General features: G+C 41.5%; 31 non-coding genes across 31 annotated transcripts; all 31 read right to left on the reverse strand.

Annotated features, from left to right (window-relative positions):
* Positions 1 to 9557: 9557 nt before the first annotated feature.
* TRNAV-AAC (transfer RNA valine (anticodon AAC)) lies at positions 9558 to 9630 on the reverse strand. Its single transcript has one exon. It is a non-coding gene; the product is annotated as a tRNA-Val (tRNA).
* Positions 9631 to 9833: 203 nt separating this feature from the next.
* TRNAV-AAC (transfer RNA valine (anticodon AAC)) lies at positions 9834 to 9906 on the reverse strand. The gene has a single exon. It is a non-coding gene; the product is annotated as a tRNA-Val (tRNA).
* A 737-nt stretch (positions 9907 to 10643) lies between these two features.
* On the reverse strand, positions 10644 to 10716 carry TRNAV-AAC (transfer RNA valine (anticodon AAC)). Its single transcript has one exon. It is a non-coding gene; the product is annotated as a tRNA-Val (tRNA).
* A 479-nt stretch (positions 10717 to 11195) lies between these two features.
* On the reverse strand, positions 11196 to 11268 carry TRNAV-AAC (transfer RNA valine (anticodon AAC)). Its single transcript has one exon. It is a non-coding gene; the product is annotated as a tRNA-Val (tRNA).
* A 616-nt stretch (positions 11269 to 11884) lies between these two features.
* On the reverse strand, positions 11885 to 11957 carry TRNAV-AAC (transfer RNA valine (anticodon AAC)). Its single transcript has one exon. It is a non-coding gene; the product is annotated as a tRNA-Val (tRNA).
* A 65-nt stretch (positions 11958 to 12022) lies between these two features.
* Positions 12023 to 12095, reverse strand: TRNAV-AAC (transfer RNA valine (anticodon AAC)). The gene has a single exon. It is a non-coding gene; the product is annotated as a tRNA-Val (tRNA).
* Positions 12096 to 12435: 340 nt separating this feature from the next.
* Positions 12436 to 12508, reverse strand: TRNAV-AAC (transfer RNA valine (anticodon AAC)). Its single transcript has one exon. It is a non-coding gene; the product is annotated as a tRNA-Val (tRNA).
* Positions 12509 to 12984: 476 nt separating this feature from the next.
* On the reverse strand, positions 12985 to 13057 carry TRNAV-AAC (transfer RNA valine (anticodon AAC)). The gene has a single exon. It is a non-coding gene; the product is annotated as a tRNA-Val (tRNA).
* A 65-nt stretch (positions 13058 to 13122) lies between these two features.
* Positions 13123 to 13195, reverse strand: TRNAV-AAC (transfer RNA valine (anticodon AAC)). Its single transcript has one exon. It is a non-coding gene; the product is annotated as a tRNA-Val (tRNA).
* A 616-nt stretch (positions 13196 to 13811) lies between these two features.
* TRNAV-AAC (transfer RNA valine (anticodon AAC)) lies at positions 13812 to 13884 on the reverse strand. Its single transcript has one exon. It is a non-coding gene; the product is annotated as a tRNA-Val (tRNA).
* Positions 13885 to 14087: 203 nt separating this feature from the next.
* On the reverse strand, positions 14088 to 14160 carry TRNAV-AAC (transfer RNA valine (anticodon AAC)). The gene has a single exon. It is a non-coding gene; the product is annotated as a tRNA-Val (tRNA).
* A 616-nt stretch (positions 14161 to 14776) lies between these two features.
* On the reverse strand, positions 14777 to 14849 carry TRNAV-AAC (transfer RNA valine (anticodon AAC)). Its single transcript has one exon. It is a non-coding gene; the product is annotated as a tRNA-Val (tRNA).
* A 1165-nt stretch (positions 14850 to 16014) lies between these two features.
* Positions 16015 to 16087, reverse strand: TRNAV-AAC (transfer RNA valine (anticodon AAC)). Its single transcript has one exon. It is a non-coding gene; the product is annotated as a tRNA-Val (tRNA).
* A 203-nt stretch (positions 16088 to 16290) lies between these two features.
* Positions 16291 to 16363, reverse strand: TRNAV-AAC (transfer RNA valine (anticodon AAC)). The gene has a single exon. It is a non-coding gene; the product is annotated as a tRNA-Val (tRNA).
* A 1030-nt stretch (positions 16364 to 17393) lies between these two features.
* Positions 17394 to 17466, reverse strand: TRNAV-AAC (transfer RNA valine (anticodon AAC)). Its single transcript has one exon. It is a non-coding gene; the product is annotated as a tRNA-Val (tRNA).
* Positions 17467 to 17944: 478 nt separating this feature from the next.
* TRNAV-AAC (transfer RNA valine (anticodon AAC)) lies at positions 17945 to 18017 on the reverse strand. Its single transcript has one exon. It is a non-coding gene; the product is annotated as a tRNA-Val (tRNA).
* Positions 18018 to 18771: 754 nt separating this feature from the next.
* On the reverse strand, positions 18772 to 18844 carry TRNAV-AAC (transfer RNA valine (anticodon AAC)). The gene has a single exon. It is a non-coding gene; the product is annotated as a tRNA-Val (tRNA).
* Positions 18845 to 18909: 65 nt separating this feature from the next.
* Positions 18910 to 18982, reverse strand: TRNAV-AAC (transfer RNA valine (anticodon AAC)). The gene has a single exon. It is a non-coding gene; the product is annotated as a tRNA-Val (tRNA).
* Positions 18983 to 19739: 757 nt separating this feature from the next.
* On the reverse strand, positions 19740 to 19812 carry TRNAV-AAC (transfer RNA valine (anticodon AAC)). Its single transcript has one exon. It is a non-coding gene; the product is annotated as a tRNA-Val (tRNA).
* A 203-nt stretch (positions 19813 to 20015) lies between these two features.
* Positions 20016 to 20088, reverse strand: TRNAV-AAC (transfer RNA valine (anticodon AAC)). Its single transcript has one exon. It is a non-coding gene; the product is annotated as a tRNA-Val (tRNA).
* Positions 20089 to 20427: 339 nt separating this feature from the next.
* Positions 20428 to 20500, reverse strand: TRNAV-AAC (transfer RNA valine (anticodon AAC)). Its single transcript has one exon. It is a non-coding gene; the product is annotated as a tRNA-Val (tRNA).
* Positions 20501 to 20841: 341 nt separating this feature from the next.
* Positions 20842 to 20914, reverse strand: TRNAV-AAC (transfer RNA valine (anticodon AAC)). The gene has a single exon. It is a non-coding gene; the product is annotated as a tRNA-Val (tRNA).
* Positions 20915 to 21255: 341 nt separating this feature from the next.
* On the reverse strand, positions 21256 to 21328 carry TRNAV-AAC (transfer RNA valine (anticodon AAC)). The gene has a single exon. It is a non-coding gene; the product is annotated as a tRNA-Val (tRNA).
* A 479-nt stretch (positions 21329 to 21807) lies between these two features.
* TRNAV-AAC (transfer RNA valine (anticodon AAC)) lies at positions 21808 to 21880 on the reverse strand. The gene has a single exon. It is a non-coding gene; the product is annotated as a tRNA-Val (tRNA).
* A 65-nt stretch (positions 21881 to 21945) lies between these two features.
* Positions 21946 to 22018, reverse strand: TRNAV-AAC (transfer RNA valine (anticodon AAC)). Its single transcript has one exon. It is a non-coding gene; the product is annotated as a tRNA-Val (tRNA).
* Positions 22019 to 22221: 203 nt separating this feature from the next.
* Positions 22222 to 22294, reverse strand: TRNAV-AAC (transfer RNA valine (anticodon AAC)). Its single transcript has one exon. It is a non-coding gene; the product is annotated as a tRNA-Val (tRNA).
* A 479-nt stretch (positions 22295 to 22773) lies between these two features.
* TRNAV-AAC (transfer RNA valine (anticodon AAC)) lies at positions 22774 to 22846 on the reverse strand. The gene has a single exon. It is a non-coding gene; the product is annotated as a tRNA-Val (tRNA).
* Positions 22847 to 22911: 65 nt separating this feature from the next.
* TRNAV-AAC (transfer RNA valine (anticodon AAC)) lies at positions 22912 to 22984 on the reverse strand. Its single transcript has one exon. It is a non-coding gene; the product is annotated as a tRNA-Val (tRNA).
* Positions 22985 to 23187: 203 nt separating this feature from the next.
* Positions 23188 to 23260, reverse strand: TRNAV-AAC (transfer RNA valine (anticodon AAC)). The gene has a single exon. It is a non-coding gene; the product is annotated as a tRNA-Val (tRNA).
* Positions 23261 to 23739: 479 nt separating this feature from the next.
* Positions 23740 to 23812, reverse strand: TRNAV-AAC (transfer RNA valine (anticodon AAC)). Its single transcript has one exon. It is a non-coding gene; the product is annotated as a tRNA-Val (tRNA).
* Positions 23813 to 23877: 65 nt separating this feature from the next.
* On the reverse strand, positions 23878 to 23950 carry TRNAV-AAC (transfer RNA valine (anticodon AAC)). The gene has a single exon. It is a non-coding gene; the product is annotated as a tRNA-Val (tRNA).
* Between the last annotated feature and the right edge of the window lie 12 nt (positions 23951 to 23962).

Here is a 23962-nt window from a genome sequence, read left to right on the forward strand (position 1 = left end):
CGATTCTAGAGTGGAACTAGTTCACTTTCACTAGATTTCTACGGCTTGCCTTAATGGTTTATTGTTATGGCGAAAACGATGTATGGTATGAAAGTGGTCGTGCTGTGGGAGAAAGACCAATTAGCTAGTATTGTGGACGTTGATCGCATTGTTGACCCAAAGTATCGAAAGGAGGAAATGATCGGGAAAACCACCGATGTAGTTTGGAAGAAAGCTACGAAAACATGTAGAAGTACCTCAAAGCAATTAACTTATAAAGCCAAGCTCCTTTTCTTCACAAGTGAGTTACATTTCTATTTATAACTGGGTTTTAGCGGGTAGCGGGTTTACTATCATAGTGCATAGCGTTGTGGCGGTGTATGTACAATAGGGCTTTCGGCCCAAACCTATCTCAATAAAGCTGGATATGTTCTAATATTAGGTGATGCTGAAGAGGCGAAAGCCTTTCAAACCCGTTATTGCGCAGATGTCCTTCATATGAACAAGGCCAAAACCAGTAAAAAGGATGCAAAGGCCATAGCGCTTAAAACGTGTGCAGACATCATGTCAAGATCACCTCTGCATGGATCAGACCGGTCTCAGTCGTAGGATAATGGCTTTGTATTATGTTTCCATGATGCGCGTATATTTCCGCTAACCGATTTAGTTTACAATTTGACCTATCAGTTATTAGGGCCCGAGCAGACTGAAAGCATTACTAAACTACATTTCTTTTAATTACACGTTCAGGAGAACGAGAGACGGCTAATTGTTTAAAAGGTCTTCTCGCTCCCTGGTTGCACCAATTGCATACGTTTATAAGTTACTTTCAATAAGTTTTCCACTTCTTATACTTGGTACTGCTACGGCCTTACTGAGAGTCAGTTCTAGAACGACAAGAGATTTGACTACACTGTTTTGCATTCCGTCGCCCTATTTAGTCGGCGCTGAGCCTTGGGTACATCCGTCCACGAGAATCTATGATGTTATGTCACTCTACCACTGTCTCTCAGTAACCAGTGTAGACTTATGGAACATATAAACGTATGCTACTTGGTATAGTTTCATGGGGTCAGTAAAAGGTGAAGCTTCGTGTATACATATCCACTGGTCATTTAAAGCAGATAGCTTAATTGTCTAATGATATAGTATTTGTTTTCGGCGTTACGTTTACATTCCTTACCCTCCCTGACTTTATTCAACCAATACTCTACGTTGAACGACGCGATTCACAACACCACACTCACGCGGTTCCATTCCCTAGGCATAAATTCGGGGTTACACAACCTTTAGATTTTAGTCACCCTATACCGTGTAATCATCAGGTTAGTTATAAGACGTTCATGGCTATTATGTAGGAATAATAGTAGTGTGGTTCGAGAACATTCATCTAAATCAAATAATAACCGGGAAACGTCCGATGAAATGAAATCTATCAATACGCAAGAGATGTCAGATGCTTCAGACATTTTAGATGACTGTGGCTCAAGAAATTCTGCCGATGTTTTGCACGAAGACAAGCTTGATACACCGGTACCTCAACTGCTTCACGGTTCATCCGCAGTGACCCCAGACGAAGAAAAGGTGAATCATTCTAAAGATAAAGACCGCGCTTCAAAGCCTTCTATTTACACAAACTGGGTAAGAGTAACCAAGGGTCTATTTGAGTATTTTCAGACGTTTGTGTCATGTTTAATACATCTGTATTTATCTCAGGAATAACAAGATCAGTTGTAAACTTTTGCAAGAAGGTTGCATCTTTAGGAGATGAATTTAGTGGAATATCTTCGGATGAAGAAATCTCAACACGTCAACTTAAACGAAAAATGGTTAGAATAATCACAGGTTACAATCCTTCTTAAGTGTGTATCTCGGCTAAATTGGTGTTCAACCTATCCTTGATACAATTACATTTATAAAACACAAATTAAGAGTTAATAATGCCTGATACACCCTCTTCAGATTAGATTGTGTGACGGTTATGACGTCTTCGTCTCGGATGTGGATGCAAAGAATTTGGAAACAAAATGCGAAAACGAAACGGAAATGATACACGCGTTGCTTACAATGCTGCATAGCGAGAGGGAATTAGCCGACTTAACCGCCATGGGTATAGGGGTTAGAAAGGCACTACCCAAGGCCAATCTAAGCGTTATTCACCGTATGTTAATTAATCCAATCTTTCTCCTTGTCTTACATTCTACATGTATTTACAATATTGTTCTCTGTCATTTTTAGTGCTCGTTATACGTCAATTCGGATCAAAGGTTAAAAAATCCCAAATTAACTGCATTATTAATAAAAAGTGTGCCAACTTGAGGAGCAAATTAATCAAAAGCGGCGATATAGTAAATGTACCAGAAGCCACAAAAGGCCAAACCGATGAGGAGGATTCAGACTTGGAGGCTTCCGAGGGCAACAGGCCGTAACACGCGTGTGAACATTTTTGTAGAGAAATTAGAATAAAATTATGCATATTGACACCATGTAGTTAACTTTTTATTTGTATGTCTACCCCATCATGTCAATGTGGGTTGAAACACTTCAAAGTTTTCTAATACACGCTAATTAAGATATATTTCAATTGATAACGTACACCATACAAGGGGTTAAAACGTTGCGTTCAAAGGTTTTTCACGTAGCCATGACGACTGAAGGCGGTGCTTTTCGACAAAATATAAGCATGTTTTCACGAAAGGCAACGTTGATGACATATGGAGCTCCAGTATTATGTATGACCTCTCGACGCATTGCCTATATCAGACCGCTTTTAGCATTCTCAGGTTGCGAAGCCGTACTGCGTTCCCAACGTCAGCTCTCTTATGGCGTGCCACAAAGTTTAACCCTATCGGACAACCCACAAGTAGACTTCATTATGCATCCTCAACGTGAGCTCTCTTATGGCGTACCACAAAGTTTAACCCTATCGGACGTCCCACATGTAGACTTCATTATGTATTCCCAACATTAGCTCTCTTATGTCGCGGCACAAAGTTTACCCCTATCGGACATCCCACATTTAGACTTCATAATGCGTTCTCAACGTGAGCTCTCTTATGGCGTGCCACAAAGTTTAACCCTATCGGACATCCCACATGTAGACTTCATTATGCGTTCTCAACGTGAGCTCTCTTATGGCGTGCCACAAAGTTTAACCCTATCGGACATCCCACATGTAGACTTCATTATGCGTTCTCAACGTGAGCTCTCTTATGGCGTACCACAAAGTTTACCCCTATCGGACATCCCGCATTAAGGCTTCGTTATGCATTCTCAACGTGAGCTCTCTTATGGCGTACCACAATGTTTCACCCTATTGGACATCCCACATGTAGACTTCATTATGTATTCCCAACATCAGCTCTCTTATGTCGTAGCACAAAGTTTACCCCTATCGGACATCCCACATTTAGACTTCATAATGCATTCCCAATGTTTGATTTCTAATGGCGTACCACAATCTTTAACCCTTTCGGCAATCCAACATCTAGACCTTTTTGGGTCAATCCTATTCTGGCGTACCACACAATATACCCTTTTCGTACATCACAGATCTATACCGCTTTATGTGCTCTCGACATCAGTTCTCTAATGATGTACCATAAACTATACCCATGTCGAAACTTCCAGATGTTCACCTCTTTAAGCGTTCCCGACATCAGTCCCCTTAAGGGATATTCCTACGTAAATCTCTCTCGGCGATCCAGGGGTCGAAGCGCTTTGCGCGTTCCCGACGTCAGACCTCGTCTGTCATATCACAATGAGGACCTCTTTAAGCGTTCACGACAATGCACGTATTAGTGATTGCTTAATGTCAGACCGTATTTAGAGTTCCTGGATACTGACCATGCTACTCGTTAACACTTCGCGACCATGTTTGACATACCCGATGACAGACCTTTTGTTGTCTTCCCTGCTCTAAAAGGCTTATGGGGTCCTATTTGCAAGAATAATGTTAGTCATGCTGTATTTGCAATGTTTACAGCATGCGTAATTGAAGCCCCTCTTGGAACGACTTTTTTGCGTCTTCGATTAGCAGCCTTATCGCTGCGACGTCGCGGCGGTGGTTACTTTCAAGACCTCTGAGAGGGCTCTGAGGCTAAATGTGCCTTAGACGATATATTATAAGGACGTGCAACGAAAGTATTATATGCCGAAGTAAAGGGAACGTCCGAACGGTACACTACATGGAGGGTCTTAAATGTAAGACCTCCAAATGAGCCCATCATTGCAGATATCCAAAGCGCGTCTCACTTGGTGATGTCTGCGGTGGGAGTTAGCCCAGATCGCTTAAATGACACGTCTGATAATATCGGTAGCTAAGACCACCGTTTGACCTACATGAGCTTCCTCCCGTACCGACACAGGATTATTGCCAGGCCTACCCGTAACATCTAAGACAGTCTAAATAGTTAAGGCTAAGCAAAACAGGTCTGAATATTAGAGGTGATGGTTTTCGGTAAGGGGAACATCTCACAAACTGCAAGAACTGCAAAATATAGTACAATTAATTAGTTAACTGTTTAAAAAATATTTAAATAACTAACTAGTTTACTTCAATGTCTCTCGGTAGGAGCATTTTCTTTTTTATTTCTGAGCTAACTCTTTCGTTCTCTACATATGATTGCCACTCGTCCAAATACGGTAGGAATACTTCTTTTAACCACAAATAAAATAAACAATTAGTAACTTGCAAAGATCCTCCAATTAACAGAGAACGCACACGAAGCCTGGAATCATTAGTGTTTATGAATGGTTCCATATTTTTGTTGGCTTTATTTCTTCCTTCGTAAAGATGTCCAACATTCATAATATCAAACCACTTATTAAAGATCTCCAGGAACTTAATTGTTTCAGGATATTCACCAGGGAAATATACATCAATCGCATTTGCAACTGACTGACGGATTACTTGAGTAGCAAAACGAACTTTCATTCGGTTTTCGAGATTAATATGTTCTAACGTAAGTTTATGAAGCATTCCAAAGTTTCCTCCTCTTTTTATGTCTTTATTGTAAACGGCTCTAATAGTGTCCCATACATTATACTCTCCTTGAATTTTATTAAACGGTACCTGCAGTTCTTGGTGCTATTGGCTAAAACGTTTCTAATTGTTTTGATGAGGTGAGGCGCATCAAACACAAAATACAGGAATCTGTCATCTGCGGAAGCTGGGTTTTTGCATTTATGTGGGACGTCCAACGTGGTATTATATCCAAAACATTTTCAGTTTGTAGAGGCACCATAAACCGTGACACACAAAATTTTTTTATACCGCAAAATTTAAATTTATGGATAGTTTCCATAAGGAGGGAATGCAACTTTTCTTTAGTCAAACTGCTCGTGGCAAAATATGCTATGGGATATTTGTATGCTGAAGTAATCCCCCGCAAGATGAATTGAAGGCAGAGGATGGCCACTTGTCGATCCTTGTACAGAATCGCTTCTGCATCAGCTATTTTATTTTGCACATCATTTACAGACGTAAAGTCTACTATGTCACCGGTTTCAACTTTGTAATTTGGATGTCTTTTCTTTCTCTCTTCTTTGATCTAATTTCATCGATCACCAAACCAAAATATTTCTGGTGTGGAATTAAAAAAATATTTTCTATGTCTTTACAAACTTTTGCAATGACATCTTTGTCAAATCCTGGTTTTAAACCATCCTTTGGTGCTTTGTTGTTTAACGGGCTTTTCGAAGGCAATTTCAATATGTCAGAATCAGAATAGACTCCATAAAGGGTTGGGGATTAAGAATACTTTTATAGGCACAATTGTATGACCAAAGGATGCCATCGCCGACCCTTTGCATTTTTTTGGTCAAGCATTTTTTGTTGGGTTTTCAAGAAAATGTTTTGGTTGTTGCAGTTGTCCAATATATTGTAACCCTCAATAGAATAATTTAACGAAGGGAATATTTTCCCGACGGCCATAAAATATATAAAAGACAACTTACTTCTTTATCCAAAAATGGAAGAATAATACTCTTAAGTTTTATTAATGAAAGGGATAAACCCGAAATTGTCCTTACACGTTAACAGTTTTAACGTACAAAAACGCTCTCTCTGAGAGACAACTACGGAATAATAAAAATTATGGAAAAAATCACAGACTATTAGAAAGGAGGAGGAGCATGTAACATGGAGGCAAATATACAATGCCAGATCCAACGAGTGGAAACTCCAAGGAATCTGGCAGCCATGTTACATCCCCCTCTTTAGGAACTGTGTTTATCACGAAAAAGGAAAAAGGGTTACCCCGAGGAACCCAGAATATTTTTGCAGGGGTTTCGATTTGATTATCACAAAGTTTTTTTTCATTTATCGGTGTTTTTTTGCCAACCGCTCGAGTCGACGAGCCTCTCGTCGGGCAATAGCTTCTCTACTGCGCCCTCCGGGCAGGGTTGGCCAATCTTATGGCAACGCCAGCATTGAGTAGTGCTCCAAATAAGTGGATGTTTTGCATGTTGGATCTTGGATGCAAGGAGTACTCTTAGTGTTTGAATTCGAGGGATCCATCCCATTCCTCCGAAACGTTCTCAACATATAGCATCTTCGTCAGAGGGAGGCACAACAGGACTCCATGGCTGACGAGGAGCTGGATGAAGAGGAAGGGGTATGGGAGGATGAGCAGTAGGAGTGAGCAGGTTTTGGAGAGGAGAAAAAGGAACGGGGTCGGTACGACGTAGGACTTCCTCCTTAAAACGTTTGTACACAGTGATAGGACGGTTTTCAGGTTCCGGACGGGTTTCAAGTTCAGAGTCATCGTCGTCCATATCAAGGGAGCGTCTTTCTCCCGGTGAAACCATAATGGTTATCGGTATTTCTTCAGGAGGTGTTTTCCAATCTTTTATCTAATTTGGGCCCCCACACCCCAGTAGCACTGCCGACGTAGGGCCTACATGGTCGGCTTTGTGTGTTACCGACGAGTTGGTAAAAAGTCACTAATAAGTCGGGAGAGTAATGGTTTGAAAATCGAAATGTCCGCCTGGAGGGACGATGGCCCGCCGGTTTTCCTACTGTTTTGAGGCTACTATAAAACGACTGTTGGCCGACTATATGTCGGCGTCATTATGCCTACCTAAACCCGCGCTCAATCCGACGATTTCGCGGCTTTTTAGTATAGGAACGGTAAATCGTCGGTAAAGGGCTGGTAGAGTAAGGTTTTGAGAGTCGAAATGTCCGCCCGGCGGGACGACGGCCCGCCGGCTTTCAGACTGTTATGAGGCGACTATAAAACGACTGTTGGCCGACTATAGGTCGGCGTCCTTATGCCTACCTAAAGCCGCGCTCAATCCGACGATTTCGCGGCTTTTTAGTATAGGAACGGTAAATCGTCGGTAAAGGGCTGGTAGAGTAAGGGTTTGAGAATCGAAATGTCCGCCCGGTGGGACGACGGCCCACTGGTTTACCGACTGTTACGACACGAATGAAATAGGACCCTCATCCAACACGTTTGAGAGACGACTTAACCGCCTGTCAGCAAGAGGTCCGACGCTTTTGCGACGATCAAACCTTAACTCGAGTCCCGACGGTTTTGCGACGATCAAGCCTTAACTCGAGGCTTCATTCGCTTATAGTAAAGGATACTGATACCAAGTATTGAAATTTCTTTAATACATTTTCAATGAACAACACTTAAGAATTTGTACTTTGAATATTTCAAGTAACATGGAAGTCAATTTTAACAATTTCAAATATTAAACAATGCATTCGATATTACTCGACTAGTCGAATGGAAATATTAGCTGCCTAGCTAATTGGTTTTAACAAAACGTTAAATTTTTCAGGGCGAGTATAATATTTACATCAATTAAAGCATTTATTAATATTCATTGTTAATATCTTCGATGTGGCCAGTTACTATCTCTTAAATTACAAAAATCTTAATGAAAAATATACAGGGTTGCCACGGAATTTTCAGAAGAGCTTTTTTGAAGGCATTTACTTTATAAAAAAATTCTAGACATTTTTAAGGATTGCTCATGGAGTTTTCTGTGTTAACTGTTAAGAGAGGTTAAGGAGAAACTTTCATTACTCTTTCAATAAATACTTTAACCCACTAAAATCAAATTCCCAGAATTTGGTAAAATTTTTAAAATTCCCAGACTTTTCCCTGACCTTTTCGCCCATTTTTAAATTCCCTGACTTCTCCAGGATTTCCAGGTACTGTGGCAACCCTGATATACACTTACAGATTTTTTAAGGGTATTATTTCACACATTTTTCTCTTAAAATGTTTGAAACGGCAAAAACATTCGTTAACTAAAACAAATTGAGATCTATTTTGGAATTCAGTATTATTTTCACAACCAAAAATCTTTAATATATAAGGTTTTTGAATTCCAAGTGCCCCAAAGCACTTGCTTCTTTTATATTCAATCAAAGAAACTGAAGGTATACATAAACGTTTAAGTTTTGGTTTCACTTTATAGGGGTGTGGTTCCCAGCAGATGAGAAGCTAGGTAAAAAGCAAAAGCTTATGCATAAAACTGGCTCTAAGAGGTAGATAAATTGATAATTCAATAACAAAATTCAAACCTTACGTGACAAACGAAGACGTTTCTAGTTTATATAGTGTGACAAAGAACCTTAGCGATGAAGTTAGCAAGCCTAGAACTAATCATTTTCGACCGCAAAAATCTCGTTTAAACATTCTAACGACCCAGCCGCGTCAGAGATACTGGAAAGGCTGACTTGCTTTCGCACTCGCAGCGCCCTCTTCGATGATGACGTGCATGGCGTTACCTTAGTTACGCCAATAGAACAGAGGCGTGTCACCTGACCCGAGAAATTACAGGAGAGAAAATTCAAACTAGAAAATCAGATGTGTTTTCTTGCTTTGCAGTTTTTTGTAACGTTAAGTTTCTAGTGTTGCCAAAAGTATAGTATTATCAACTTCTGCTTGTGGGTCGAAATATAGTATAAGTTAAATATATAAGAAAAAAAATTTGGTGGCATATGCGGAATAGTAAAAGTCAAAAAAACCGTCCCACGGAAAAAGAAGGCCTACAAAAAACTTCGTTTTTCATTTTATTCTTTTTAAACGTGACAATACCGAATCAATTGGCAAAACTGGGTTACATGTTTAGGACGGTAGGCAAGCTCTCTTCTTAAACGTCACAATACCGACTAGCACGAGAGAGTCGGTAATCAATTGGCAAAAAATAAGTTGGAATTTTCTAGACGGTAGGCAAGCCTACTTTAAACCTTCTCAGTTCCAACTGTCGGATAAATGTCGGTTACTAAACGGCCGAAGCATAACTTTGCTTTTAATTTTACTCTTCTTAAACGTGACAATACCGACTAGCGCGAGAGAGTCGGTAATTAATTGGCAAAAAATAAGTTGGAATTTTCTAGACGGTAGGCAAACCTACTTTAAACCATCTCAGTTCAATTTGTCAGATAAATGTCGGAATTGCCAACTAAAAGAAGCAGTCGGCTTCATGAGTCGGAAAAGTGTCGGAATAAGCATGGTACAGCCGACTGGACCGTAAACCGACTATTCGACCTTTAACCGACTGTTATGCGGAAGGCTTGTGCTACTGGGGTATGTCTAATCACGATGGTCAAAACATGTATCTATCAGGGCTCGAACCTGACACCTTCCGCGTGTTAGGCGGACGTGATAACCACTACACCATAGATACTTGGTTATAGTGAGTTTTCGAAGAGATCTACCTTATTATTATGTCTAATCACGATGGTCAAAACATATCCCTACCAGCGCTCAAACCTGGGACCTTCCGCGTGTTAGGCAGACGTGATAACCACTACACCATAGATACGTGTTAATATAAAGTTTTCTAAGAGATCCAGCTTATAACTATGTCTAATCACGATGGTCAAAACATGTATCTATCAGGGCTCGAACCTGGGACCTTCCGCGTGTTAGGCGGACGTGATAACCACTACACCATAGATACGTGTTAATTTAAGTTTTCGAAGAGATCTAGCTTTATACTATGTCTAATCACGATGGTCATAACATGTATCTAGCAGGGCTCGAACCTGACACCTTCCGCGTGTTGGGCGGACGTGATAACCACTACACCATATATACTTGGGTATTGGGAGTTTTCGAAGAGATCTACCTTATTATTATGTCTAATCACGATGGTTAAAACAAGTATCTATCAGGGCTCGAACCTGACACCTTCCGCGTGTTAGGCGGACGTGATAACCACTACACCATAGATACTTGGTTATTGTGAGTTTTCGAAGAGAATGTCTAATTACGATGTTCAAAACATGTATCTACCAGGGCTCGAACCTGAGACCTTCAGCGTGTTAGGCGGATGTGATAACCACTACACCATAGATACGTGTTAATGTAAACTTTTCGAAGAGATCTAGCTTATTACTATGTCTAATCACGATGGTCAAAACTTGTATCTACCAGGGCTCGAACCTAGGACCTTCCGCGTGTTAGGCGGACGTGATAACACTACACCATAGATACTTGGTTATTGTGAGTTTTCGAAGAGATCTACCTTATTATTATGTCTAATCACGATGGTCAAAACATGTCCCTACCAGGGCTCGAACCTCGGACCTTCAGCGTGTTAGGCGGATGTGATAACCACTACACCATAGATACTTGGTTATTGTGAGTTTTCGAAGAGCTACCTTATTATTATGTCTAATCACGATGGTCAAAACATGTATCTACCAGGGCTCGAACCTGGGACCCTCCGCGTGTTAGGCGGACGTGATAACCACTACACCATAGCTACTTAGTTATTGTGAGTTTTCGAAGATATCTCCCTTATAATTATGTCTAATCACGATGGTCAAAACATGTATCTACCAGGGCTCGAACCTGGGACCTTCCGTGCGTTTGGCGGACGTGATAACCACTACACCATAGATACTTGGCTATTGTGAGTTTTCGAAGAGATCTACCTTATTATTATGTCTAATCACGATGGTCAAAACATGTCCCTACCAGGGCTGGAACCTGGGACCTTCAGCGTGTTAGGCGGATGTGATAACCACTACACAATAAATACGTGTTAATATAAACTTTTCGAAGAGATCTAGCTTATTACTATGTCTAATCACGATGGTCAAAACATTTATCTACCAGGGCTTGAACCTGGGACCTTCCGCGTGTTAGGCGGATGTGATAACCACTACACCATAGATACGTGTTAATATAAACTTTTCGAAGAGATCTAGCTTATTTCTATGTCTAATCACGATGGTCAAAACATGTATCTACCAGGGCTCGAACCTGGGACCTTCCGCGCGTTTGGCGGACGTGATAACCACTACACCATAGATACTTGGCTATTGTGAGTTTTCGAAGAGATCTACCTTATTATTATGTCTAATCACGATGGTCAAAACATGTCCCTACCAGGGCTGGAACCTGGGACCTTCAGCTTGTTAGGCGGATGTGATAACCACTACACAATAAATACGTGTTAATATAAACTTTTCGAAGAGATCTAGCTTATTACCATGTCTAATCACGATGGTCAAAACATGTATCTACCAGGGCTCGAACCTAGGACCTTCCGCGTGTTAGGCGGACGTGATAACACTACACCATAGATACTTGGTTATTGTGAGTTTTCGAAGAGATCTACCTTATTATTATGTCTAATCACGATGGTCAAAACATGTGTCTACCAGGGCTCGAACCTGAGCCCTTCCGCGTGTTAGGCGGACGTGATAACCACCACACCATAGATACGTGTTAATACAAAGTTTTCGAAGAGATCTAGCTTATTGCTACGTCTAATCACGATGGTCCAAACATGTATCTACCATGGCTCGAACCTGGGACCTTCCGCGTGTTAGGCGGACGTGATAACCACTACACCTTAGATACTTAGTTATTGTGAGTTTTCGAAGATATCTACCTTATAATTATGTCTAATCACGATGGTCAAAACATGTATCTATCAGGGCTCGAACCTGACACCTTCCGCGTGTTAGGCGGACGTGATAACCACTACACCATAGATACTTGGTTATTGTGAGTTTTCGAAGAGATCTACCTAATTATTATGTCTAATCACGATGGTCAAAACATGTATCTACCAGGGCTCGAACCTGGGACCTTCCGCGTGTTAGGCGGATGTGGTAACCACTACACCATAGATACGTGTTAATATAAACTTTTCGAAGACATCTAGCTTATTACTATGTCTAATCACGATGGTCAAAACATGTATCTACCAGGGCTCGAACCTAGGACCTTCCGCGTGTTAGGCGGACGTGATAACACTACACCATAGATACTTGGTTATTGTGAGTTTTCGAAGAGATCTACCTTATTATTATGTCTAATCACGATGGTCAAAACATGTCCCTACCAGGGCTGGAACCTGGGACCTTCAGCGTGTTAGGCGGATGTGATAACCACTACACAATAAATACGTGTTAATATAAACTTTTCGAAGAGATCTAGCTTATTACTATGTCTAATCACGATGGTCAAAACATGTATCTACCAGGGCTCGAACCTGGGAACTTCCGCGTGTTAGGCGGATGTGATAACCACTACACCATAGATACGTGTTAATATAAACTTTTCGAAGAGATCTAGCTTATTACTATGTCTAATCACGATGGTCAAAACTTGTATCTACCAGGGCTCGAACCTAGGACCTTCCGCGTGTTAGGCGGACGTGATAACACTACACCATAGATACTTGGTTATTGTGAGTTTTCGAAGAGATCTACCTTATTATTATGTCTAATCACGATGGTCAAAACATGTCCCTACCAGGGCTCGAACCTCGGACCTTCAGCGTGTTAGGCGGATGTGATAACCACTACACCATAGATACTTAGTTATTATGAGTTTTCGAAGAGCTACCTTATTATTATGTCTAATCACGATGGTCAAAACATGTATCTACCAGGGCTTGAACCTGACACCTTCCGCGTGTTAGGCGGACGTGATAACCACCACACCATAGATACGTGTTAATATAAAGTTTTCAAAGAGATCTAGCTTATTACTATGTCTAATCACGATAGTCATAACATGTATCTACCAGGGCTCGAACCTGGGACCTTCCGCGTGTTAGGCGGACGTGATAACCACTACACCATAGATACTTAGTTATTGTGAGTTTTCGAAGATATCTACCTTATAATTATGTCTAATCACGATGGTCAAAACATGTATCTACCAGGGCTCGAACCTGGGACCTTCCGCGTGTTTGGCGGACGTGATAACCACTACACCATAGATACTTGGCTATTGTGAGTTTTCGAAGAGATCTACCTTATTATTATGTCTAATCACGATGGTCAAAACATGTCCCTACCAGGGCTGGAACCTGGGACCTTCAGCGTGTTAGGCGGATGTGATAACCACTACACAATAAATACGTGTTAATATAAACTTTTCGAAGAGATCTAGCTTATTACTATGTCTTATCACGATGATCAAAACATTTATCTAACAGGGCTTGAACCTGGGACCTTCCGCGTGTTAGGCGGATGTGATAACCACTACACCATAGATACGTGTTAATATAGACTTTTCGAAGAGATCTAGCTTATTACTATGTCTAATCACGATGGTCAAAACATGTATCTACCAGGGCTCGAACCTAGGACCTTCCGCGTGTTAGGCGGACGTGATAACACTACACCATAGATACTTGGTTATTGTGAGTTTTCGAAGAGATCTACCTTATTATTATGTCTAATCACGATGGTCAAAACATGTATCTACCAGGGCTCGAACCTGAGCCCTTCCGCGTGTTAGGCGGACGTGATAACCACCACACCATAGATACGTGTTAATACAAAGTTTTCGAAAAGATCTAGCTTATTGCTATGTCTAATCACGATGGTCCAAACATGTATCTACCAGGGCTCGAACCTGGGACCTTCCGCGTGTTAGGCGGACGTGATAACCACTACACCTTAGATACTTGGTTATTGTGAGTTTTCGAAGAGATCTACCTTATTATTATGTCTAATCACGATGGTCAAAACATGTCCCTACCAGGGCTGGAACTTGGGACCTTCAGCGTGTTAGGCGGATGTGATAACCACTACACAATAAATACGTGTTAATATAAACTTTTCGAAGAGATCTAGCTTATTACTATGTCTAATCACGATGGTCAAAACATGTATCTACCAGGGCTCGAACCTGGGAACTTCCGCGTGTTAGGCGGATGTGATAACCACTACACCATAGATACGTGTTAATATATACTTTTCGAAGAGATCTAGCTTATTACTATGTCTAATCACGATGGTCAAAACTTGTATCTACCAGGGCTCGAACCTAGGACCTTCCGCGTGTTAGGCGGACGTGATAACACTACACCATAGATACTTGGTTATTGTGAGTTTTCGAAGAGATCTACCTTATTATTATGTCTAATCACGATGGTCAAAACATGTATCTACCAGGGCTTGAACCTGACACCTTCCGCGTGTTAGGCGGACGTGATAACCACCACACCATAGATACGTGTTAATATAAAGTTTTCAAAGAGATCTAGCTTATTACTATGTCTAATCACGATGGTCATAACATGTATCTACCAGTGCTCGAACCTGGGACCTGCCGCGTGTTAGGCGGACGTGATAACCACTACACCATAGATACTTAGTTATTGTGAGTTTTCGAAGATATCTACCTTATAATTATGTCTAATCACGATGGTCAAAACATGTATCTATCAGGGCTCGAACCTGACACCTTCCGCGTGTTAGGCGGATGTGATAACCACTACACCATAGATACGTGTTAATATAAACTTTTCGAAGACATCTAGCTTATTTCTATGTCTAATCACGATGGTCAAAACATGTATCTACCAGGGCTCGAACCTGGGACCTTCCGCGTGTTTGGCGGACGTGATAACCACTACACCATAGATACTTGGCTATTGTGAGTTTTCGAAGAGATCTACCTTATTATTATGTCTAATCACGATGGTCAAAACATGTCCCTACCAGGGCTGGAACCTGGGACCTTCAGCGTGTTAGGCGGATGTGATAACCACTACACAATAAATACGTGTTAATATAAACTTTTCGAAGAGATCTAGCTTATTACTATGTCTAATCACGATGGTCAAAACATTTATCTACCAGGGCTTGAACCTGGGACCTTCCGCGTGTTAGGCGGATGTGATAACCACTACACCATAGATACGTGTTAATATAAACTTTTCGAAGAGATCTAGCTTATTACTATGTCTAATCACGATGGTCAAAACATGTATCTACCAGGGCTCGAACCTAGGACCTTCCGCGTGTTAGGCGGACATGATAACACTACACCATAGATACTTGGTTATTGTGAGTTTTCGAAGAGATCTACCTTATTATTATGTCTAATCACGATGGTCAAAACATGTCCCTACCAGGGCTGGAACCTGGGACCTTCAGCGTGTTAGGCGGATGTGATAACCACTACACAATAAATACGTGTTAATATAAACTTTTCGAAGAGATCTAGCTTATTACTATGTCTAATCACGATGGTCAAAACATGTATCTAAAAGGGCTCGAACCTGGGAACTTCCGCGTGTTAGGCGGATGTGATAACCACTACACCATAGATACGTGTTAATATAAACTTTTCGAAGAGATCTAGCTTATTACTATGTCTAATCACGATGGTCAAAACTTGTATCTACCAGGGCTCGAACCTAGGACCTTCCGCGTGTTAGGCGGACGTGATAACACTACACCATAGATACTTGGTTATTGTGAGTTTTCGAAGAGATCTACCTTATTATTATGTCTAATCACGATGGTCAAAACATGTCCCTACCAGGGCTCGAACCTCGGACCTTCAGCGTGTTAGGCGGATGTGATAACCACTACACCATAGATACTTGGTTATTATGAGTTTTCGAAGAGCTACCTTATTATTATGTCTAATCACGATGGTCAAAACATGTATCTACCAGGGCTTGAACCTGACACCTTCCGCGTGTTAGGCGGACGTGATAACCACCACACCATAGATACGTGTTAATATAAAGTTTTCAAAGAGATCTAGCTTATTACTATGTCTAATCACGATAGTCATAACATGTATCTACCAGGGCTCGAACCTGGGACCTTCCGCGTGTTAGGCGGACGTGATAACCACTACAACATAGATACTTAGTTATTGTGAGTTTTCGAAGATATCTACCTTATAATTATGTCTAATCACGATGGTCAAAACATGTATCTATCAGGGCTCGAACCTGACACCTTCTGCGTGTTAGGCGGACGTGATAACCACTACACCATAGATACTTGGTTATTGTGAGTTTTCGAAGAGATCTACCTTATTATTATGTCTAATCACGATGGTCAAAACATGTATCTACCAGGGCTCGAACCTGAGACCTTCCGCGTGTTAGGCGGATGTGATAACCACTACACCATAGATACGTGTTAATATAAACTTTTCGAAGACATCTAGCTTATTTCTATGTCTAGTCACGATGGTCAAAACATGTATCTACCAGGGCTCGAACCTGGGATCTTCCGCGTGTTTGGCGGACGTGATAACCACTACACCATAGAGACTTGGCTATTGTGAGTTTTCGAAGAGATCTACCTTATTATTATGTCTAATCACGATGGTCAAAACATGTCCCTACCAGGGCTGGAACCTGGGACCTTCAGCGTGTTAGGCGGATGTGATAACCACTACACAATAAATACGTGTTAATATAAACTTTTCGAAGAGATCTAGCTTATTACTATGTCTTATCACGATGATCAAAACATTTATCTAACAGGGCTTGAACCTGGGACCTTCCGCGTGTTAGGCGGATGTGATAACCACTACACCATAGATACGTGTTAATATAAACTTTTCGAAGAGATCTAGCTTATTACTATGTCTAATCACGATGGTCAAAACATGTATCTACCAGGGCTCGAACCTAGGACCTTCCGCGTGTTAGGCGGACGTGATAACACTACACCATAGATACTTGGTTATTGTGAGTTTTCGAAGAGATCTACCTTATTATTATGTCTAATCACGATGGTCAAAACATGTATCTACCAGGGCTCGAACCTGAGCCCTTCCGCGTGTTAGGCGGACGTGATAACCACCACACCATAGATACGTGTTAATACAAAGTTTTCGAAGAGATCTAGCTTATTGCTATGTCTAATCACGATGGTCCAAACATGTATCTACCAGGGCTCGAACCTGGGACCTTCCGCGTGTTAGGCGGACGTGATAGCCACTACACCTTAGATACTTGGTTATTCTGAGTTTTCGAAGAGATCTACCTTATTATTATGTCTAATCACGATGGTCAAAACATGTCCCTACCAGGGCTGGAACCTGGGACCTTCAGCGTGTTAGGCGGATGTGATAACCACTACACAATAAATACGTGTTAATATAAACTTTTCGAAGAGATCTAGCTTATTACTATGTCTAATCACGATGGTCAAAACATGTATCTACCAGGGCTCGAACCTGGGAACTTCCGCGTGTTAGGCGGATGTGATAACCACTACACCATAGATACGTGTTAATATAAAGTTTTCAAAGAGATCTAGCTTATTACTATGTCTAATCACGATGGTCATAACATGTATCTACCAGGGCTCGAACCTAGGACCTTCCGCGTGTTAGGCGGACGTGATAACACTACACCATAGATACTTGGTTATTGTGAGTTTTCGAAGAGATCTACCTTATTATTATGTCTAATCACGATGGTCAAAACATGTATCTACCAGGGCTTGAACCTGACACCTTCCGCGTGTTAGGCGGACGTGATAACCACTACACCATAGATACTTGGTTATTGTGAGTTTTCGAAGAGATCTACCTTATTATTATGTCTAATCACGATGGTCAAAACATGTATCTACCAGGGCTCTAACCTGAGACCTTCCGCGTGTTAGGCGGATGTGATAACCACTACACCATAGATACGTGTTAATATAAACTTTTCGAAGACATCTAGCTTATTTCTATGTCTAATCACGATGGTCAAAACATGTATCTACCAGGGCTCGAACCTGGGACCTTCCGCGTGTTTGGCGGACGTGATAACCACTACACCATAGATACTTGGCTATTGTGAGTTTTCGAAGAGATCTACCTTATTATTTTGTCTAATCACGATGGTCAAAACATGCCCCTACCAGGGCTGGAACCTGGGACCTTCAGCGTGTTAGGCGGATGTGATAACCACTTCACAATAAATACGTGTTAATATAAACTTTTCGAAGAGATCTACCTTATTACTATGTCTAATCACGATGGTCAAAACAATTATCTACCAGGGCTTGAACCTGGGACCTTCCGCGTGTTAGGCGGATGTGATAACCACTACACCATAGATACGTGTTAATATAAACTTTTCGAAGAGATCTAGCTTATTACTATGTCTAATCACGATGGTCAAAACATGTATCTACCAGGGCTCGAACCTAGGACCTTCCGCGTGTTTGGCGGACGTGATAACACTACACCATAGATACTTGGTTATTGTGAGTTTTCGAAGAGATCTACCTTATTATTATGTCTAATCACGATGGTCAAAACATGTATCTACCAGGGCTCGAACCTGAGCCCTTCCGCGTGTTAGGCGGACGTGATAACCACCACACCATAGATACGTGTTAATACAAAGTTTTCGAAGAGATCTAGCTTATTGCTATGTCTAATCACGATGGTCCAAACATGTATCTACCAGGAATCGAACCTGGGACCTTCCGCGTGTTAGGCGGTCGTGATAACCACTACACCTTAGATACTTAGTTATTGTGAGTTTTCGAAGATATCTACCTTATAATTATGTCTAATCACGATGGTCAAAACATGTATCTATCAGGGCTCGAACCTGACACCTTCCGCGTGTTAGGCGGACGTGATAACCACTACACCATAGATACTTGGATATTGTGAGTTTTCGAAGAGATCTACCTTATTATTATGTCTAATCACGATGGTCAAAACATGTATCTACCAGGGCTCGAACCTGAGACCTTCCGCGTGTTAGGCGGATGTGATAACCACTACACCATAGATACGTGTTAATATAAACTTTTCGAAGACATCTAGCTTATTTCTATGTCTAATCACGATGGTCAAAACATGTATCTACCAGGGGTCGAACCTGGGACCTTCCGCGTGTTTGGCGGACGTGATAACCACTACACCATAGATACTTGGCTATTGTGAGTTTCCGAAGAGATCTACCTTATTATTATGTCTAATCACGATGGTCAAAACATGTCCCTACCAGGGCTGGAACCTGGGACCTTCAGCGTGTTAGGCGGATGTGATAACCACTACACAATAAATACGTGTTAATATAAACTTTTCGAAGAGATCTAGCTTATTACTATGTCTAATCACGATGGTCAAAACATTTATCTACCAGGGCTTGAACCTGGGACCTTCCGCGTGTTAGGCGGATGTGATAACCACTACACCATAGATACGTGTTAATATAAACTTTTCGAAGAGATCTAGCTTATTACTATGTCTAATCACGATGGTCAAAACATGTATCTACCAGGGCTCGAACCTAGGACCTTCCGCGTGTTAGGCGGATGTGATAACACTACACCATAGATACTTGGTTATTATTGTGAGTTTTCGAAGAGATCTACCTTATTATTATGTCTAATCACGATGGTCAAAACATGTATCTACCAGGGCTCGAACCTGAGCCCTTCCGCGTGTTAGGCGGACGTGATAACCACCACACCATAGATACGTGCTAATACAAAGTTTTCGAAGAGATCTAGCTTATTGCTATGTCTAATCACGATGATCCAAACATGTATCTACCAGGGCTCGAACCTGGGACCTTCCGCGTGTTAGGCGGACGTGATAACCACTACACCTTAGATACTTGGTTATTGTGAGTTTTTGAAGAGATCTACCTTATTATTATGTCTAATCACGATGGTCAAAACATGTCCCTACCAGGGCTGGAACCTGGGACCTTCAGCGTGTTAGGCGGATGTGATAACCACTACAAAATAAATACGTGTTAATATAAACTTTTCGAAGAGATCTAGCTTATTACTATGTCTAATCACGATGGTCAAAACATGTATCTACCAGGGCTCGAACCTGGGAACTTCCGCGTGTTAGGCGGATGTGATAACCACTACACCATAGATACGTGTTAATATAAACTTTTCGAAGAGATCTACCTTATTATTATGTCTAATCACGATGGTCAAAACATGTCCCTACCAGGGCTTGAACCTCGGACCTTCAGCGTGTTAGGCGGATGTGATAACCACTACACCATAGATACTTGGTTATTGTGAGTTTTCGAAGAGCTACCTTATTATTATGTCTAATCACGATGGTCAAAACATGTATCTACCAGGGCTTGAACCTGACACCTTCCGCGTGTTAGGCGGACGTGATAACCACCACACCATAGATACGTGTTAATATAAAGTTTTCAAAGAGATCTAGCTTATTACTATGTCTAATCACGATGGTCATAACATGTATCTACCAGGGCTCGAACCTGGGACCTTCCGCGTGTTAGGCGGACGTGATAACCACTACACCATAGATACTTAGTTATTGTGAGTTTTCGAAGATATCTACCTTATAATTATGTCTAATCACGATGGTCAAAACATGTATCTATCAGGGCTCGAACCTGACACCTTCCGCGTGTTAGGCGGACGTGATAACCACTACACCATAGGTACTTGGTTATTGTGAGTTTTCGAAGAGATCTACCTTATTATTATGTCTAATCACGATGGTCAAAACATGTATCTACCAGGGCTCGAACCTGAGACCTTCGGCGTGTTAGGCGGATGTGATAACCACTACACCATAGATACGTGTTAATATAAACTTTTCGAAGACATCTAGCTTATTTCTATGTCTAATCACGATGGTCAAAACATGTATCTACCAGGGCTCGAACCTGGGACCTTCCGCGTGTTTGGCGGACGTGATAACCACTACACCATAGATACTTGGCTAATGTGAGTTTTCGAAGAGATCTACCTTATTATTATGTCTAATCACGATGGTCAAAACATGTCCCTACCAGGGCTGGAACCTGGGACCTTCAGCGTGTTAGGCGGATGTGATAACCACTACACAATAAATACGTGTTAATATAAACTTTTCGAAGAGATCTAGCTTATTACTATGTCTAATCACGATGGTCAAAACATGTATCTACCAGGGCTCGGACCTGAGACCTTCCGCGTGTTAGGCGGATGTGATAACCACTACACCATAGATACGTGTTAATATAAACTTTTCGAAGACATCTAGCTTATTTCTATGTCTAATCACGATGGTCAAAACATGTATCTACCAGGGCTCGAACCTGGGACCTTCCGCGTGTTTGGCGGACGTGATAACCACTACACCATAGATACTTGGCTATTGTGAGTTTTCGAAGAGATCTACCTTATTATTATGTCTAATCACGATGGTCAAAACATGTATTTACCAGGGCTCGAACCTGGGACCTTCCGCGTGTTTGGCGGACGTGATAACTACTACACAATAGATACGTGTTAATATAAAGTTTTCGAAGAGATCTAGCTTATAACTATGTCTAATCACGATGGTCAAAACATGTCCCTACCAGGGCTCGAACCTCGGACCTTCAGCGTGTTAGGCGGATGCTATAACCACTACACCATAGATACTTGGTTATTGTGAGTTTTCGAAGAGATCTACCTTATTATTATGTCTAATCACGATGGTCAAAACATGTATCTACCAGGGCTTGAACCTGACACCTTCCGCGTGTTAGGCGGACGTGATAACCACCACACCATAGATACGTGTTAATATAAAGTTTTCAAAGAGATCTAGCTTATTACTATGTCTAATCACGATGGTCATAACATGTATCTACCAGGGCTCGAACCTGGGACCTTCCGCGTGTTAGGCGGACGTGATAACCACTACACCATAGATACTTAGTTATTGTGAGTTTTCGAAGATATCTACCTTATAATTATGTCTAATCACGATGGTCAAAACATGTATCTATCAGGGCTCGAACCTGACACCTTCCGCGTGTTAGGCGGACGTGATAACCACTACACCATAGATACTTGGTTATTGTGAGTTTTCGAAGAGAACTACCTTATTATTAAATCTAATCACGATGGTCAAAACATGTATCTACCAGGGCTCGAACCTGAGACCTTCCGCGTGTTAGGCAGATGTGATAACCACTACACCATAGATACGTGTTAATATAAACTTTTCGAAGAGATCTAGCTTATTACTATGTCTAATCACGATGGTCAAAACATGTATCTACCAGGGCTCGAACCTGGGACCTTCCGCGTGTTTGGCGGACGTGATAACCACTACACCATAGATACTTGGCTATTGTGAGTTTTCGAAGAGATCTACCTTATTATTATGTCTAATCACGATGGTCAAAACATGTATTTACCAGGGCTCGAACCTGGGACCTTCAGCGCGTTAGGCGGACGTGATAACCACTACACCATAGATACGTGTTAATATAAACTTTTCGAAGAGATCTAGCTTATTACTATGTCTAATCACGATGGTCAAAACATGTATCTACCAGGGCTCGAACCTGGAACCTTCCGCGTGTTACGCGGACGTGATAACAACTACACAATAGATACTTGGTTATTGCGAGTTTTCGAAGAGATCTACCTTATTATTATGTTTAATCACGATGGTCAAAACATGTACCTATAATGGCTCGAACCTGACACCTTCCGCGTGTTAGGCGGACGTGATAATCACTACACCATAGTTACGTGTTAATATAAACTTTTCGAAGAGATCTAGCTTATTACTATGTCTAATCACGATGGTCATAACATGTATCTACCAGGGCTCGAACCTGGGACCTTCCGCGTGTTAGGCGGACGTGATAACCACTACACCATAGATACTTGGTTATTGCGAGTTTTCGAAGATATCTACCTTATAATTATGTCTAATCACGATGGTCAAAACATGTATCTATCAGGGCTCGAACCTGACACCTTCCGCGTGTTAGGCGGACGTGATAACCACTACACCATAGATACGTGGTTATTGTGAGTTTTCGAAGAGATCTACCTTATTATTATGTCTAATCACGTTGGTCAAAACATGTATCTACCAGGGCTCGAACCTGACACCTTCCGTGTGTTAGGCGGACGTGATAACCACCACACCATAGATACGTGTTAATATAAAGTTTTCAAAGAGATCTAGCTTATTACTATGTCTAATCACGATGGTCATAACATGTATCTACCAGGGCTCGAACCTGGGACCTTCCGCGTGTTAGGCGGACGTGATAACCACTACACCATAGATACTTGGTTATTGTGAGTTTTCGAAGATATCTACCTTATAATTATGTCTAATCACGATGGTCAAAACATGTATCTATCAGGGCTCGAACCTGGGACCTTCAGCGCGTTAGGCGGACGTGATAACCACTACACCATAGATACGTGTTAATATAAACTTTTCGAAGAGATCTAGCTTATTACTATGTCTAATCACGATGGTCAAAACATGTATCTACCAGGGCTCGAACCTGGAACCTTCCGCGTGTTACGCGGACGTGATAACAACTACACAATAGATACTTGGTTATTGCGAGTTTTCGAAGAGATCTACCTTATTATTATGTTTAATCACGATGGTCAAAACATGTACCTATAATGGCTCGAACCTGACACCTTCCGCGTGTTAGGCGGACGTGATAATCACTACACCATAGATACGTGTTAATATAAACTTTTCGAAGAGATCTAGCTTATTACTATGTCTAATCACGATGGTCATAACATGTATCTACCAGGGCTCGAACCTGGGACCTTCCGCGTGTTAGGCGGACGTGATAACCATTACACCATAGATACTTGGTTATTGCGAGTTTTCGAAGATATCTACCTTATAATTATGTCTAATCACGATGGTCAAAACATGTATCTATCAGGGCTCGAACCTGACACCTTCCGCGTGTTAGGCGGACGTGATAACCACTACACCATAGATACGTGGTTATTGTG

Source organism: Phalangium opilio, unplaced genomic scaffold, assembly GCF_054372755.1.
Source record: "Phalangium opilio isolate 3A_F unplaced genomic scaffold, DU_Popi_V2 ptg000046l_1, whole genome shotgun sequence".
Taxonomy (NCBI): Eukaryota; Metazoa; Arthropoda; class Arachnida; order Opiliones; family Phalangiidae; genus Phalangium; species Phalangium opilio.